The following is a 17,305-nucleotide window of genomic DNA, read 5'->3' on the forward strand; positions in this document are numbered from 1 at the left end:
GCTATCCGCTCCCTGTGTGGGCATTCTTCTTTCTGCACTGAGAGTGCCTTTGGCAGGGGATGAAGCAGAACCGCACAAAGGCCCTCTCTGAGCAGAATTAGACTGCCCACATGAGAAGTACGCTCGGAACAGCTATTGCACTTTAAATTCACACCCTGGCTTTGTTTCGCAATGGTTTCCCTGTGCAGAAGGGCCCTGGGCTTCAGATTCAATTTCTCCTCATATTATCAATAGCTGAGCACTGCTCCCATCTGAGGACAGCCTGTGGCGTGTACAAGAGGCCAAAGTACAATCCTGGAGGAGAAGGATGAAATTCCCATTTATTTTGCACCACCCTGTATATGGATGCACCTCTCTATTGCTTCAGGAGCTGACCACTGATGATTTCACCCTAGAAAATGGCCCTRCTTTGTGTGTAAATTATCTCTACCACAGAAACCAAGGGTGTGTATACATGGCACACATGAATGCCATGCCCACACTTGTACAAACATCTAATCCCTTCCCAAAATCTGCAGTCCTGTGCCTCAGACACAACTTTGCCCTCCATTCATTGCCCACCTGTTACAAGGATGACCTCAGTTTCCATCAGAATATACTGAGGACTCAGCATTAAAAAAATTAATTAATTTGATACAGATATAGATATATACATGCATTTCAAATGTGGTTATATTAAAATTTGGTTATCTGAAGAATGAAACTCCAAGTTTCAGAAGGAAAGTAAAAGTGGAATTCTCTGCCTGAAAGGCAGCTGGGACATGGCCATTAACACCCTCCCTGGGGGCTCTAAAGCTGAACATTTACAAGAGCAGAAAAATATGCGTGGCTTTCTTTTGGGGAGGTGTGCATATAATTAAGCAGTGTTAAAAAGCTAGTAGGTATTAGGAAGCAAAATATTTTCAATAATAGAAAACTGGGACTGAAAAGGACAGCTGAGTCCTTGCAGGGCCACAGGCACTTCCAGCTACTTCGTGTCTTCTGAGAGTTTTTTCTTTCTCTTTTTCTTGGCAAGCTCTGAGCCACCACGGTATAATTTTCATTCCTATTAATGAYCGTGCCATCCCAATAACCCCGTGTACGGACCATACACCAGCACTTCATTCCTTTGTACATCTTAAGGAGAAGTGACAAAGCAAAACACTCTGAAAGAGACTTTCATAAGCATAAAGCAAATTTATGTGCCCAATTCCCAGAGGCTGGTTGCTTAACCTTCAGTATGAGCCTTCAATAACTTTGAGCATTCAGAAAATGCACTTTCTTTTCCTCGATGTGAGAGAAATGAAAATTCCCTCCTGCTTTGTCCCACCTGCTCTGCAGACCTGGTGGGGCTGGTGCTCCTGATAGGACAGCATCAATAATAGGACAGAATGTGGCACCAGGAGCAGGGTTCCCCTGCCATCCCTTCAGGACACATGAAAAGCCTTTCCAGGCATCACTCTCCACATGCACCCCACCTTCTGTCACCTCCAAGGCACTGGGGACAACATTTAGCCACTCCTTTACAACGTTTTGAATGCAGAGGCAAGGCATGCTCTGTAAGACCTGTCCCACCATAAAGTGCACAGAGCCAAAAGGGATCCAAAATTCTAACTACAGATATACAGATTTCAGTGGAGGGTTAAAACTGAGGGGATCAGCTGGCAAAAGATCATGATGGATAACAGTGAGCAGAAGTGTGGATAACAGTGTTCCGAAGAAAATTAAGAAAACATTTTGAATCACCTCCTAAAAGGGAACAAATAGGTCCAACATTCCAACAGAAGGGGATTTTTTGCATCTCTGAACGATAGTGCTTCGCTTTTATGGCCTGCGGCTGCTTAGGAAATTCAAAACTATTTCTCTGAAGAATTCACTTGGACAAGCTTTATGGCTTTGATCAGTTAACTATTTTTTAATGCTAATCCACCCCAGTGATATTTGTCCTCCTTYTCCCCATGTGCACAGAAGCACAGACACAGACAAATACTACACAAAAGCAAACATTACCCAGATGAACAGTCAGGAACAATGACATCCAGAGCCTATAACCAAACACCAACTCCATTCTGTTTTTTCTTTCTATTCTAGTGATTCAAGATCCTCTGGCCCAGTATGACCCGCTAATGGAAATTTAGGAATCAAATTKCAGTGCCTAGCAGGTATAATGCTCACGCAGTGATTTGGCCACAACTATGCTAACTCAAAAAATTTAAATAATTTCCCCTAAATGTTGGAACAAAACACATGGTTGAAAGGCCTTATTGGAAACATAACACAAATTCCAGCAAGTAGCCCAAGTGCTGCCCCATCCTCCAGATTAACAAATAAAGATGCAGAAGAAGTGATTTGCATACGTTAATGAAGCAAAGATTAAAAAGAGACGAGAGCAGGACTGAAATTACCAGACACCCATCAGCTCACAGGAATTGCTCTAATCTCAGGTGTAGAACCTGAGCACCAGGCTCAGCCAAATTCCATTCACAACCTCAGCATAAGAACCTGTCTTCATGTTTAGGGCACTGAAGTCTAACTGTGCACCAGAACACGCTGGCTGTATAAACATTTATTCAATTATCTGTCATATCAGTTGCACCATTGTGACATCCCATAACATATACAGCAAAAAAATGACACCACACCACATCCTAGTAAGGGACAGTGCCTGCTCTACAGCACCTTTGGTATTCAGGCTGCTATCTGAACTTTGCTTGCTGTCTTTGAGTAACAGATTCAGGCAGTATTTCCTGTGGCAGGGAATTACACAGGCTGATTATTCTCTGTGGAAAAGTGAAGAAATCCTGGAAGCAATTTTCTGTCTCAATTGTTCCCAGAGCGCAGGAACAATCTCTTAGCCCTCTTCCTATTTTCTGCTCAATGCCATCCAGGCTCAGGGGGCAGAATCCATCACGATGATGCCTCAGGTCTGGGTCCTGCAAACACTCACCCAAGTGAAACTTTGCACAGGAGCAGCCCCACAGACTTCAACCAGTGTCAGCCTCAAACTTGGCCACAGAGGTTTTAGAGGACAAAATGAATGGAATGAGATAGGTGAGAAATTCACAGTACCTGGGCAATTTTCAGCCCTAGGTAGGATCAGGTTTATCTCACAAATAAAATGTTTCTGATGCAAACTTCTTAACATCGCTCTTTTAAAATTCACTACCTGGTACTCTCATAGTGTGATTCTCAGGGTGTCCTGCACAGGGCCAGGACCTGGATACAATGGTCCTGATCCACCCTTCCAACTCAGCATATTGTATAACTCTCTGATATTTTTTAAAAATCAAGGAATAACAGCTGTACCTGAGAATTGTGCATCACAGGTAAAGCTCCTAAGAAAAAAGATCATTTTCTCAAACTAAAAAAATCATTATCATAGGGGGAAAAAAATAAAGAAGGACAGGTATTTTCTATGGGKATAAACCCCCACACTTTTAAGACAAAAATCTAAGTTTTGATGGCTTTCTACCAGAGCCTGAAAACATTCCTGTGCAAAACCACTAGAAGACCCACAAAGAGAGGGAAAGAAGTGACCCACATACCAACCTGCACCCCCCTGCAGATGCTGCTGCAGCAGCAACTCCAAATATTAATTTTTCAACATTTTGGCAACAAGTACTACTCACCMAGGTACACGCCCACACTCAGAATTATTCAATCAGAACCTTATTTTCCACCCAAATGAATTTTGATATAAAATATTCAATTTGGCCTAATCAGTGGGGCTTAAACATCAGTCAAAATATTTTCTTGAGTTGACTCCATCARTGCCAGAGCAGGAGAACAACATCTTTAAATAATCTGCCTCCAGAYGCAGGTACTGACTTTTCAGTTGTGTCATTAYTTTTTTAATAGAAGAAACATTAAAAATATTGTTACTTTCCAGCCAACACTGCTGGGAAGGGATGAAAAGGGARTGAGGGCCTGCTGCAGAATCGCACRGCCAATCTTAATAYCTCTTCATTTTCAATTGMRGAATTGGTGGCAAACAACCTTTTCCTTGTACACAAACATTTTTAATTTCATGCCCTGCTAATCATACATCTGTTAGAGCTCCTTTTCCATCCATTGCACTAACGATAATAAAAGAAAATCATCACACTAACAATGTGGTTCGTCTAAAATGAAAATTGAGCAATAATCAATGCTCGTCCGTGGGACGAGGGAATGCCACAGCGCTGGCCTGATGGACGTGATGAAGACATGGGTTGAAAAGCGACACCTTCACACACACCTTGCCAGTGGCCCTCRCTGCTGGCAGCCCCTCTGCACCCCTGTGTTTGTGTAAAAGCCCTTTTGGGACTGGGTCATCACCCCACAGCTTCTCTCAGGCTTCCTGGTGATCCACAGCAGGCACCAACACCAGCAAAGCCTCCTGCTGTCATCGCCTCATTCACCCTCCAGCTCTTTCCCCTGCTTTCTCCCCCTCTGTTTTTTCCTCGCCTCCTCCATCAGCAGGATTTTCATGTCACCAATGCTGCAGCACTGCCCTCACCTTCCCAAATATCTTTCCAGTGGTGAGACCCAGAGGGTCTCAGCGTGCCGGGCTTCAGATGTGTGCAGTGCCCTTACCTGGCCTTCCACACACCAGAGCTGGCTGATGTGCTGCTCAAAAGTGCACTTAAATATGTGACCACACCCCTGAAAACAAGTTCTTATCATCTCCTCGGTAACATTAGTGAAAGAGTCAAGGTTGTTGTTTAACAGACATGCCCATCTGTAATTCCAAGTTTATCAAGCCCCCAGAAACACCCCACACTCAAGACCATCTGATTTGGCCTTAGAAACAATGTTTTTTTTTTTTTTAAGATAAGACACCGGACAAGTTGCCCAGAGAAGCTGTAGATGCTCCATTCCTGGAAGTGTTCAAAACAGGTCAGATGGGGCTYGGAGCAACCTGGAATGATGGGAGGTGTCCCTGCCCATGGCAGGGGAGCTCACACTAAAGGGTCTTCAAAGTTCCTTTCCAACCCAAACCTTTCTATGATTTTATGCTTCTAAGATTTACTGTCTTGCACTGCCCACGCTCCTCTTTTCTGGACTGCTGACACACAGCTTTTCTTTTTTAGACTCCTCCTATTCCCATAGCTGTGCTGGGCCAACTCCARCTCAGAAATATTGCACTTGTAAGACCTACGCAATGGTAACTGAGAGTTCTGACAAGCAATAAGAATCCATCTGAAGCCTCGGGCAATGTGACACAAAGACATTCTGGGCAGAGGTACACGAYTCTGCTACACCTGGGACTCCTCTCTGGCCTCCAGTCCTCACATTAGCATGCTGAACCCTCTGCTCCTTCCACAGGCTGTTTTCTAAAGCACAATTATCTACATAAGCTCTCCCTTGTCTTCACCAGAAGTGCAGTTGTTTGACTAATCGGCTTTTAGGAGACTTTCGAGTTAACTAATATCAATTAATTACTCCCATTTTGCAGATAAGCAAACAAAAGAATAATAAAAAAGGAAAGCACCCCGGTCTAAATTAATGCAAGGGAGTTCAAGGCCCAAAACCAAAACTTGACCTGAGTCCAGAGTAATCAAAGGCACTGGGGGAGGACCTTGGCATCCCCAGCTCCCACCTCCCCCTCAAGAAGCAACACCAGCCCTGCCCTGCACAASCAGCCCTTCAGCTCAGGATGCACAGACAGCCTCAAATTCCTTATTTTATTCGTGKCTTCATCTTAAAGCTATGGGGATTAGAAATGCTACTGTACAATTCAGCTTTTGATTACTCAAGAGACAGTTTCACCCCAGCTGCCCCAAATGCAGAGTCACCCCAGAGGCACCAGCACTGCCCCACCAGTGCTGTRCCTGAGCCCTGCACTCAGCAGGGGAGAGAGAATCCAAACCAGGCTGCACCTAAGAGCAGGTGACCATGGCCAGCAAGGACACAGACCCTGACACGTCCCTTCTGCCCTTAAACAAAAGCATTCAGCCCTGGATTCCTCCGACCTCTAATCAGAGTGCATTCAGTCAAACAACCCTGCCAGAATTAACAGGGAAAGGGGAGGGGAAAAGAATAAAAAAAGACTTTGTTGAGCAAAAGTACTCTTAGACACATTTGATGTAATAGTCATATGATTAACAAACTGTCACATCAAAGTTTTCTGCAAAGTAGGAACACTCTGACAGTTCATATTTTAAAAACTGACATTTTGATTCATTACTGTAAATAGCACTCTGTATTAAATATTGTGACAAGGCATACAGTGTATTTTTTGAGCTCTATAACATTTAGGAAGTACTGGATTTTTTTAGCTTTTTTTTTTTTTTAAAAGCATGTATAATACCAAAAGCAGTTAAAGCAGAACTCCAAGAAAGCTTCTAGAGGAGAAAACCATGATTTCTGAAATAACCTACTCCTCTGCCATCATCTCCAGCACTGTTGGGAACTTAGGCCCACAAGGATCTTAATGTACTGTTTGCATAATAAAATAGAGAATTGTCTCACAGWACAAAAGAGCTATAAGGAAAGTGGCTACATTAAATAATGTAAAATTACTCACCAGCAAATCATCCTGAAGCTGGCATAAGCAGGAGAGCACTAAAAGGTGCCCAATTACCACTCAGAATATCTGAGTGCAGGTTCATAACCGAGATAAACAACACAACATCCAAATGACTGGCCAAATGTGCTTCTTGTTTATCCCCTCAATCTTTGGCCACATTTTGCCCTCTTCTGCAGCCCAGCATGGCCATGCCCATCCCAGACAGAGGCAGCAGGGAAGGAAGGGGCAGGAAGGGCTGCACATCAGAGCTACAGGACTGGGGTCCACAGCAGGGCTCACACTGTAGGGATGCTGTGTGCCACCAGAACCCACCAAGAGCACCTCATCCCCTTACTGCTCCCTGCCAAGCTCCTCCCTGCTCATGGATCCCTTCCCCTGGACCACCAGTATCAGGGCCAAGAGGAYTGGGATCAGAAACAATACATATGTTCTGCATTTCCTCAAAAGCAAACCACTTGATGGAGAAATTAAAATAATAGCCCATGGTAACACATAAAGATCTTGCTAGAGCAGCAGAGGAAAACCAGAGGCTGCCTGGCTGTTTGCAAGAAGCTCAGGTGTTCTGCTCAGCAGAGAGAAAACTGGTTACCATTATCATTGCTTGCAGCCAGCTGCAAGTGGAGCTCTGGGCTCAGCTACCGACAGAATGGATCTGCTGCCATAGACACGAGCCCCAGGCCCACCCCAGGACATGATGAGGCTGTCACGCACCCCAACGATGGATCACAGCACGGATCCAACAGGGGCTGACCCAGCACAGCCTGCCTTTCCCCAGGAGCAGCCACACACCACTCACATGCTGCAAATCTTGTGGATGTGTCTGCATGCCAGCAAGTGTGGTAGYAGTAGTGGTCTAGCCAGACATCCAAAACATATTGGCACCACTATAATTTGTCCATTCACCAATATGTTTTCCTAAAAACGCCCATATGCTTTTCCTGCAGCTCCCATATGCTTTTGCAAAGAGAAACAAAAACATTTTGTTAGTCGCGAGCGATTGATCGCCACATATTTCACAGAAGTCAAGTAGAAAAACAAAAACAACAACAAAAAATAAAAAAAGCAGTCAGCTGCTTCCCCCTCCTCCTCCTCCTCTCTGTTCACGGAGGGAACTGTGAAGAGCAGGAAAAAATTCARCCCACAGCAAAATACACACACCGCTCATTTTTTTTTGCACTGCAAGATATTCTAGGAATTACAGGAGGAATCTTCATTAAAAACAAGCTATCAAGGATCTGGCAGCCAGTGGCATTCCAGACAGTAATTCAGCACCGGGTGCTCGGCTCAGCGCTCGCTCGGGTCCTCGCCGTGGGCAGCGCTGCCCACAGGAATCCACGCTCCTGGAGATGCACTTTAAACCAGCCAGGGGGTGGGAGGACAGGGGGCAAAGAGCTTACAGCCCATCCCATTCACAGGATGGATTGTTTGAGGCCATGTCTGTCTCTCTGTGCAGGTATAAAGCCCCCTGTCACACGCAGGGCTCCCCAGGGAGGTGCTGCCTCGCCGACACAAATCCCAAAGTGGGGAATGGGCAAACTCAGCTCAACTGGGAGCAGGCACATGGGTGTACAAGGATGTGTGTGTGTGTCAAGGCTGGAGCATGTGGGAACCGTGGCTGTTTAGTCAAAGACTCATTAGAAACAGCAGACCCAGGGCCAACGTTCAAAGAGGAGAAACGCAAAACATTTCTCTAGAGAAAGATTAGCGTGCGTTCTTCTTTACACAAATAAAATTAAAGAGAGAATCATAATATAGACAAATCAATTAACTTCTGAAAAGCCAAGGGCATTGCATGCAAGAGCAGACAAGAGGGGGAAAGCTTTGTTACAGGGCCACCAAAGCAGTGTGTAGCCTTTCTTCCCTGGAGAAGAAATTCAGCTTTTGCTGCGTGAAGTTCTGATGTTGGTCCCAGCTGCACCACGCTCATTGTTACAGGGACACAGCTGCTCCCTTCCCAGCATGGCCATACACATCCCTACACATCCCCATACATCACTGTAACCTTATGCAACAGGGCTGGGATCATCTTTGCAGAGACTATGGAAAACACCAGAACACAGAGGTCAAAGGACTACAGGAGAGCTTGGCTCAACRCTTCCAGCCTTAAAGGAAGAGTTTGAGGCTGACTTTCTATACAGGATACCCAGAAAAGCACTTCCATCAAAATAAAACTCTCTGTGACACACAGTCCCATGTTCTACAGTTCTCCCACAAATTTAACCAGGAGKGCTCTTTGCAAAGCTAGTGTTTTCTTGCAGTGATCTAATCTCACTCCAAACCTAATGAGAGACCAGAAGCAACAGGTCAAGAGCCCAATTTTTCACAGAAATGAAGCTGAAAACCCAGTCAAGAGAAGAGAWATCAATCCCTTGCACAGGACACAGAGTAAAAAACCAATCTGTCAGACACAGCTTGSTTGGCAAGATACATTTTATGATATATTTTTGTCTTGAGAGGAGTTGTAAACACCTGAAAATCTGACTTCACCACTCACAAATGCACTGATGTTGCTCAAGTGCTGATTAGAAAGCAAAACTAATATTGTGTCATTTAGTTAACACAAGAACATATTTAGTTAATATAACAATGGGCTTCTTCCTAGATTTCATATTTACAGCAACCCACTGGGATGTTTTATTAAACTTAGCCTGGAAAGCTACCACAGAAAGAGTGAGACTAACAGAAGAGCTGCCATTAATCTTCCACAGCCCAGCAACTGAGAAGATCAGGCCTTGAACCAGATTCTACGCTCTTGCTATTAATCTCCTGTCCTCTACTTATTAATCCCTGGTCTGTCTTTGTCTGTCAACATTTATTAATGGCCCAACTGTTTGCAGTAAACAGGATACTGAAATCTCATCTCCAGCTAGACGTAATTTACACACACAAAAAAAATAAGCCAACACAAAAATTAGAACCCAAGAAAAGGGTAAAGGAAGAAAGGAGGGATGAACATTGTGTATCAAAGAGCAGAATGAAAGTGCAGTTAAATYCAGTGACACAACACAATGAAGATTCACTGGTCCTCATCTTGGCCTGCCACACTAATGGTCCTAAAGCCAGGTAACATCATGGCAAATAAAGAAGCTCCACTGGTCAAAACCACCACCAGGGCATTACCCTCTTCTCAGCAGGGCTGCACACGCTGCTTTCTTCCCCAGATGCCACAACCTGGCAGCATCTCCAGCACATTTCTGCCTTCTGAGGTGGCACAACTTGAGGACAGACTCACTGCTCTCACACCACTCCTGCAATCTTACCCTTGTTGCAACCAAACTATCCTATCATGGGATGGGGGGCACAGAGCACAACTTATGCCCCACACATAATCCTGCAAGGGACTCCTACGATACTTTGGGGTGRTTGATCAAGGTGATCCTTAAACCACAGCTAAATATCTCCAGAAAATTTGACAAACTGGCAATTCTAAAGAATGAATTAATTTGCTCCTCACATTAATTTTTATCTGTCCACTGAAACACAGTTAGATTCAGCTAATAACACAGCCACCACCAGCTGTACTGGTGAATACAGACTGGAGAATACAGTTCTCCACCACCAGCTGGGAGCATCTTCTGCCTGCAGAGAGCTATGTCATGGATGGGGAACRAGTTCAGGTCTACAAGCAGGAAAGCTTTGTTCAGAAAGGAGTGGAAGCACCCACTGAACCAAGCAATTGTTCCMAATCAGCACTCCCATTTGCAGGAGAGCCTGCATGTTGGCTGCTTCCAAACTTGGAGCCAGAAGCAGTAAAAACACCTCAAGCCTCCTGGGCAGGCTGGCCTCCCATCACCCCAGGCTTTGGAGAAATGCCCATCAGTTGCTGATCCCCAAACATGGTACCAAGGTCTCCCCACTCTCCCCAAACTCAGCAGCTGGCAAAAGCCCTGAGAGTTGATCCATTCCTCACCTGGGAGCAAGGCAGCCCTGTCAGGCACCCAGTCAGATGAACACACAGGCTCTTCCAAGGGACCTCTGCGGCTGAAAACAGAAAGGTCAGAATCAGTGTTTTGCTCATCGTAAAAGCAGAAAGTAAATCAAGCTGGCTGTAACACCTCGCCAAGAAAACAGCCCCAAAAGGGCATGTAAGGCCAGCTGCCCTCCTGTACAGAGCAGACCAGAGCTTTTTTTCTCCCCTCTGACACAACTCATGTGTCAGTCTGTCCCTGTTTTGACCCATATAGGGKTTTTTCACACGTTGGCAGCACAGATTACATCTGAGCAAGTGTTGGAGTAGCTGAGGTTTATTTGGAAGAGAAGCTACTTGTTTTAAATCACTGTAGAGCTGGTGAAAGGCGCTGACGTAAGGGCTGCAGGTAACAAAGTCTCTTTTAAAGCCTGACCAGACGCCCTTCTGCCTCTCCTGCTTAAAGGGCCTCTTCTTCCCAAGCCACTGCCACTGCTCAGGCCAAGGGTGAGTCACTCCCACAGCATTGGCTTTGCCATGTGAGCATCAAGGAGCACCCAAGCAGAGATGGGATGCATTAAACACACAGCCATTGTGGAAAAAGAGTCAGGGTGGGACAGCCCAAACCCTGCCTCCACCTCCAGCCCTGGTTTCCTTTCTGGGTGCCTCCAAAGACACCCAATTAAAGAGAAAACACAAGGTTTTTAAGTCACCACAAGCTTCTTTCAACCAGCAATCTTTCACACTTCCAGCTTATTGATAACTGAGCTTACTCTGATGTTTCCTATTTCCTTCAATCWCAGTCCTGGAGAAGAAATAAGCAACTTTATAAAGTACTAGTGATGACTGGTGAAAGGTCCACCTCAGCCTGGCCCAGGTCTCCCAGCCCACCATGCTCCTGGCTGCACCAGGTGATCCCCAGTTCCTCCTGTCTGCATCCTCACCCTATTTTCCTGATTCCAGCCAGGGATTAAAAGAGAAGAAGCAGAGACACCTCTAGCCAGTTGCATAGATTATTTTTCTAAGGAAGCCAGGCTAAAACTCAGTAGCACCACCACCAGCTGTCTTGCTCAGGAGAACCAGGTCTGGCAGGGCAGCAGCTTTGCCCTCCTGGTCTATGGTGAAAGAACGAGAGCAGAATTTCAGCAGTTGCTTCAGATCCACGCCAAAGCACAAAAAGCAGAGAAAAATTTGCTGAGGAGCTGCCCACACAGACACTGGATATTCTTTTCATATTTGCCATGACAAAAAATTCACGTTAACATTTTTGCAAGCACAGTAAGCCTGTATCAAGTATCAGCAAAGAGGCAGACAGGTGTCCTGACCACAGAAGAGACAGCATATGCAAACAGTTTGGAATTTATTACTATTATTTTTTAAAGGGAGAAACAAATCCCAGAGATTTTTCTGTGCATGATACATTTTCTGCTCCCTGTTTGATGTTGCTTTCAGACTTCAGACTTCAAATAGCCARCGTTAACCTATGCCTCAAGCCAGCTTTAAACTGATGCCCCTTATGTGACCAGAAATGAATGCATGGTGAATCACTTGTGCCACACACAGTGGGGGTGATGAGCAGTGCTCCATGTCTCCTGACTGCTGCATGGACACAGGCAAGTTGAGGAAAGGAGATTCCAGCTCTCTGCATCCCAGCAGGTAATGCAGAACAGTGCCTTAGCAATTTTGGGGCTGAGAGCACAAGCTCCAGGTCAACAGCCCAGCCACAGAGAGAGCAAGCCAAGCACTGGCATTTTCTGAAAAGTGTGGAGAGAGAGAGAGAGAGAGAGAGAATCTGCATAGGCTGCATTTCCACTATCTCTTGCCTGCCTTTAGGAAATGCTTAAGAGAAGCTGTATTTTAATTAGTAGCCCCAACCAAGGGAATCTGATCTTGACAGTAAGGGAAAGAGAGCAATCCAGAGTTACAGACTTCAGGCTATGTGGGTCCCAGCTCTTCGCTTCTCTGCTGACATTACTGCTTCCAGAAATTAAATCAAAACCCCACTTAACTTCACAGAGGTTGCAATTTGCATCTAAAGCACTGCCTAAGCCTCAGYTGTAATAAACAAATACAGCTCCACTGAAATCCAAGGAGTTATCCTGAGTTTTTCTGGTTACAGATCTGCAGACCCATAAACATTACAGCTCATCCAACCTCCAGCTAAGTATCTCCTAATAGAAGACCATTATCCTTGTCAGACAGATTGGGGTAACTTATTTAAAGCACTCTTGAATAGCCATTAGGATTGTTCGGTTTTGGTGGTTATATTTTAAGAATAAACCCCAGCAGCAACTGAACACTCTAACAAGACATGTTAACAGTCTGCAAACAAAGCTGGAATGGAAATGTAACTATGGTTTGGGATTTTCATTGGGAAACTGGTAAAACGGAGAGAAGAAAGAGAATACAAAAACGAAACTGAGCTGTGCATACCTACTGAGAAATCAAACACATTATTTGACAAGTAATGAATRAAAAAGAAACACAGAAGAAGGAAACAAAATCACATAGATCTCTCCTTCTTTTGAGCCTTATTAATATTTTGGGTATAGTGTATAGGCAAGATGTGGTGTACCCAAGGAAACAGAGATTCACTTCATGGGCTGTCACTGTCCCTCACAGCTGATCTCAGGGTGGGCTCCTCTCCCTGGACCTTTCCTCACCTCCTGGCAATAAACCACCCCAGTGACCATCCCTGTRCTCCCYGGGRGCAGAGCAGCACTACTGACCAGTTTTACAGATCCCTGCCCAGGGGTGGATGCGGCTGAACACCACTACACCCATGCCATGGACACAGCCCTGTCTTCTTTAAACCATCTCACCAAATGAACTGGTTCCCTCCAGMAAAAGGCCACTCCATCTGCTGGAACCAATCTCCTGTTCAGATTGCTGCTTTGCTACAGCTTGGCTGATAAAGGACAATTCAGGCTTGTTTGGGATTTTTTCACTTTTCCTGACCACATTATACTGCCATACACCAATTACAAGCCAAGCCTAAGATAGGGAGAAATGGAAGAGCATTGCTTCGCATTTTGCAGAAAATATAGGAGCATCCCAGGCCTTGTCATGAGATTCAAGTGCTGATTATGAAAGGCCATCAGCACTTCACCACAAAGAAGCCCCTTTTAGCAGCTCCTCAACCTGACAGCCTTCTGAAGGGTCAGCCCTGACCAGGACAGCTCTGGGTCAGCCAGGGGGAAGGACAGTGGGGAACATTGGAGCTGTTTCCTCATCTGACTTTCAYTTTATTCATTTATCACCCAAGCCAGAGAAGTGCTCTGAACCACACATGTTCAGACACAGATCTGAAGCCAGCATGTAGTGGCACCGCCAGGTCCTGWGTTGAGTGTAACAAGGGCACTGTGGTGCCAGCCCATTGTGTCACAGCCTTTGGGCAGTTGGGTGGTGGCAGATGGAAGCCACACATCCCAGCTGCTCTCCTGGGCTGGCACATCAACCACATTTGCACTGTCACGCTCACTCAGGTGCCTGCACCAACCTCAGCTCTCTCCTGGCTCAAAAGGGAAAGGGCAGAGAGTAACACAGACACTCCACACACACCCACCATCAGTGYGTGCTCAGAGCTGCTGGGAGACAGGGATATTTAGAGTTCCACTGAGTGCACTCCATCGTAATTCCCTCCTTCTCATCCAGCCCTGGATGAAGCCTTAAAAATCCATAGCTCCAGACAGCTAGCCCACACGCTGCTATTCCAGCTCGGTGGGGAGAGGATGAGCTCAATTTTGCCAGTCTAGCTGGAAGGAACCAAAAAAAAAAATTTAGTAGTAGTATTTTGTTAAAATCAAAGAAACACACCCCCATGAAATCAAAGACAAAACAGAAGAAATTAGATGGAGAAACAGTCCCTGCTATTGCTCCCATGTCACTGCAAATCAATAGCCAAACCACAAGAAGACAGGAGCACCCAGCTCAGCACATCCCGTACCCAAACAGAGAGCGACTGCCAGCCCCTCACCCAAGCCMCTGCCACACACAGTGGGCAGGTTTGCTCCCTGCTTGATTTGGACCTTCTTTCCACCAGCCAGTGTAGGAGCTTCCCAGAGAGACCAAAAAGAAAGTCAGGCAGAGCTCAAATAAGCACCTGGATCTACAAACAACAGATTAAATTCTCAAGCTACAAAACTATGTTTTAGCAAAAGTGCAATTGAACTCCATGTACTTGTTACATTTCTAAATATACTCTGGTTGTCAAGACAACAAAGAGACTGATGGATCTCTAAAGTGTACTGTATCCATTTAATTGTCAGCATTTCAAACTGACTCAAGGAGGGAAAAAAAAATGCTGCGTGATAAGTCTAATTGTCATGGTTACCACTGGCTAACCCCATAATAAAAATATATATACTCTGGCTAAATGTGCCAAGCCATGTGAGGAGCAGATGGGAGACATTCTCATTACTGCAACAGCCTCCACTGGAAAACTAAACTTGAGGAAAGATGCGAGAGACTTTACAGAGATCTCAGACACAACAGACACCGTGGGCTGCATCTTCCCAGTCGTTTGGCAGCAGTTCCTCAGGCTTTTCCGCTGTGCTTATCCGCCCCAAGCGTGTTGGGACAACCCACGGGGCTGGGGCTGCCTCTCTTGTGAACATTCTGGTTTGGGGATCTCATCCCTCACCGAGGAAAGCCTGAGATGTTATTGTTAGTCCTTAAAAGCCTCTGATGTGCAACCAGCTGGGCTGTGTGCTCCATCCTCACCCCCTTCCTCTCCTCTCTCCTGATGGCAGCACTCAAGCCCACGGGTTTGGTGCACCTTCTGCCCTCACATTGTTACCAGCTAAACCAAGGGCTTTGTCCAGGCTCGGGCACGAGAAACCAGTGGAGAGAAACAGGACACTACTGCAAATACACTGGGCTGAGCTGGGAAGCATCACTGACCCTCAGCCAGCTCCTGCAACCCATCTGAGACGTGTGATTCAGCAGCATGAAGAGCCCCACTATTCACAAGAGGTCCCTCCTGAAAGAGATGCTTTCCAAAAAAAAGAAAAACCAGTCAAACACTTTTTATATGGATCACCTCCAAAACAACATCTGAGTTATCTACTTGGATATACAATGATTGTGGCTTTGCTTCACTGACCGTAACTCATCCACCTACATTTGGTTCCCACTTTTCTTTCATTAAACCAAAGTTTAAATTGCAGGAGAAAGGCACCAGTCATCCAGGTATGAGAGCCAATGGAAAACAATTCCCATTCACCTGGTGAGAACTGACTTAAGAGTTGGACTCCATGAGCCCTGTGGGTCCCTTCCTACTCAAAATATTCTGCRATTCTGTGATTTCAATGAAATGAAAATGAGCTTCCAATTAGTCTGAAGCTTCCCCAGCACTTTTGACAGAAGCCATCTCAAAGTTGAATCATCCTTAATCTCCCCCAAACTGTTGCACTCCTTCACAGAGATAAAAACTCTGCCTCTCTGCTGTCAGACACTTCCAGGGAAACCATAAGGTGTTGCCTAAAACCATCTCCAAGAGAGCCACAAAGTAAAATCTGGTTGGAAAACACTGCTCAAGAGAAACACCACTTTCCAGGCGCCTCAAGCAACACATTTGAGTTCGTGATATTTTCCCTGGAGCTTGCCCCTGCTCATTACCAAGATGAACAATTTCTGAAYTCCAAATATGAGATTCTCAGTGATGTAAAATGAACTTTTGTGCCTACCAACAGAGTCACRGTGTGGTTCACTTCTTGTGCTGCTTCACAGAGTGGTTTGTGCGTTGAGATGGGCAGAAAACATCAGAACAGAAGTAGAGCAGAAGGGTCATTTTGGGGGTTCATGTGAGAATTATTTCAAATACTACTTAAGATAGGAGATAAAAAGGAGACTTGGGCACAAAGAAGACTATGGTGTAATGAAAGTCAAAGGGACCTAAAGGCAACTGACTTTTTACAAGTATTTGGGCACACCCAAGCCAATGTAGAATCAGCACTTTGTCCCTAGATAATTTCAAAACTAAGCATTACCCATAAGGGACTTCAAAGAGATTACAGCCCTTCCAAAAGCTGCATTCAGATCTCAACTGAGCTGAATTCTCAAACAACCAAAAGCTTTGAACCATGCTTCTATTTCAACACCATGCAGGTGCAGGAACCTAAGTTTGGTTTTTCTTTTACTGAAAGTGCTTGCCTAAGGCACCACACTTCTTCAGTTACGGCTTTGGGACAACTGTTACATCGTGTACCAATAAAGTATGTGCTCTCTGGAGCAAACTCCCCAAGATGACTCCTTTGCTTTGGCACAAATGGACTCATTTGGTTGAGATAAAAGGATGTTCCCTTGCATCATTTTCATTTGGTTTTTTTTGTAAGATAGAGAAACAGTTAATTTTGCTAAATGAGTTCTCTGTTGCCATGACTTCACTGCAGACAAACACAAAGCCATCAAGCTCCTTTTCCTTGGGCGCTGTTTTTTTATAAAACAGGTATTTGATCATCTTGATTCTCATGCTTCTCTTCTCAACATCTGGATTCCCAGCAATATCCTGCAGTCAGACAGATATATAATAGCTATAGCTACTAAGGAAATTAGAGATATTCCTGCACATATTCACGCCCTCACCATCCACCTCTGCCAGCTGTGCCAATGCACCTTCTGTGACTCCACAAGCAGGGCAGCACTGCCACCAACACCAGGCAGTACATCTCTCCAAAKGAAACCCTAAATTTATGGGATTAGACCCTGAAAGTTGGAATTCCCATGCTCCCACCAAGGACCAGCCAGTGGGTGGCATACTCACCATCAAGCCAGGYTGTTGCCCAGGATTTTGCCCCAGTCTGAAAACAGAAGCCTAAAGTCCTTCCCACTGCCTCAGATTCTCCCGTGGATGAAAAAATTTGAACATGCATCATCTGCCTCCATGGGGTRTTACGACATTGGCTGAG

The 17,305-nt window shown here is 45.3% G+C and overlaps 1 long non-coding RNA gene across 1 annotated transcript in view; it reads right to left on the bottom strand.

Annotated features, from left to right (window-relative positions):
* Nucleotides 1-10,406: 10,406 nt before the first annotated feature.
* LOC130579659 (uncharacterized) overlaps nt 10,407-17,305 on the bottom strand; it is a 92,188-nt gene continuing 85,289 nt past the window's right edge. Inside the window, exon 4 of the long non-coding RNA XR_008966039.1 lies at nt 10,407-10,471. This is a non-coding gene — a long non-coding RNA (uncharacterized LOC130579659). The remainder of the gene's footprint in view (nt 10,472-17,305) is intronic.

The sequence above is a fragment of the Malurus melanocephalus genome, unplaced genomic scaffold, assembly GCF_030028575.1.
Source record: "Malurus melanocephalus ecotype Western Australia unplaced genomic scaffold, MMel_1.1 scaffold_284, whole genome shotgun sequence".
Lineage (NCBI taxonomy): Eukaryota > Metazoa > Chordata > Aves > Passeriformes > Maluridae > Malurus > Malurus melanocephalus.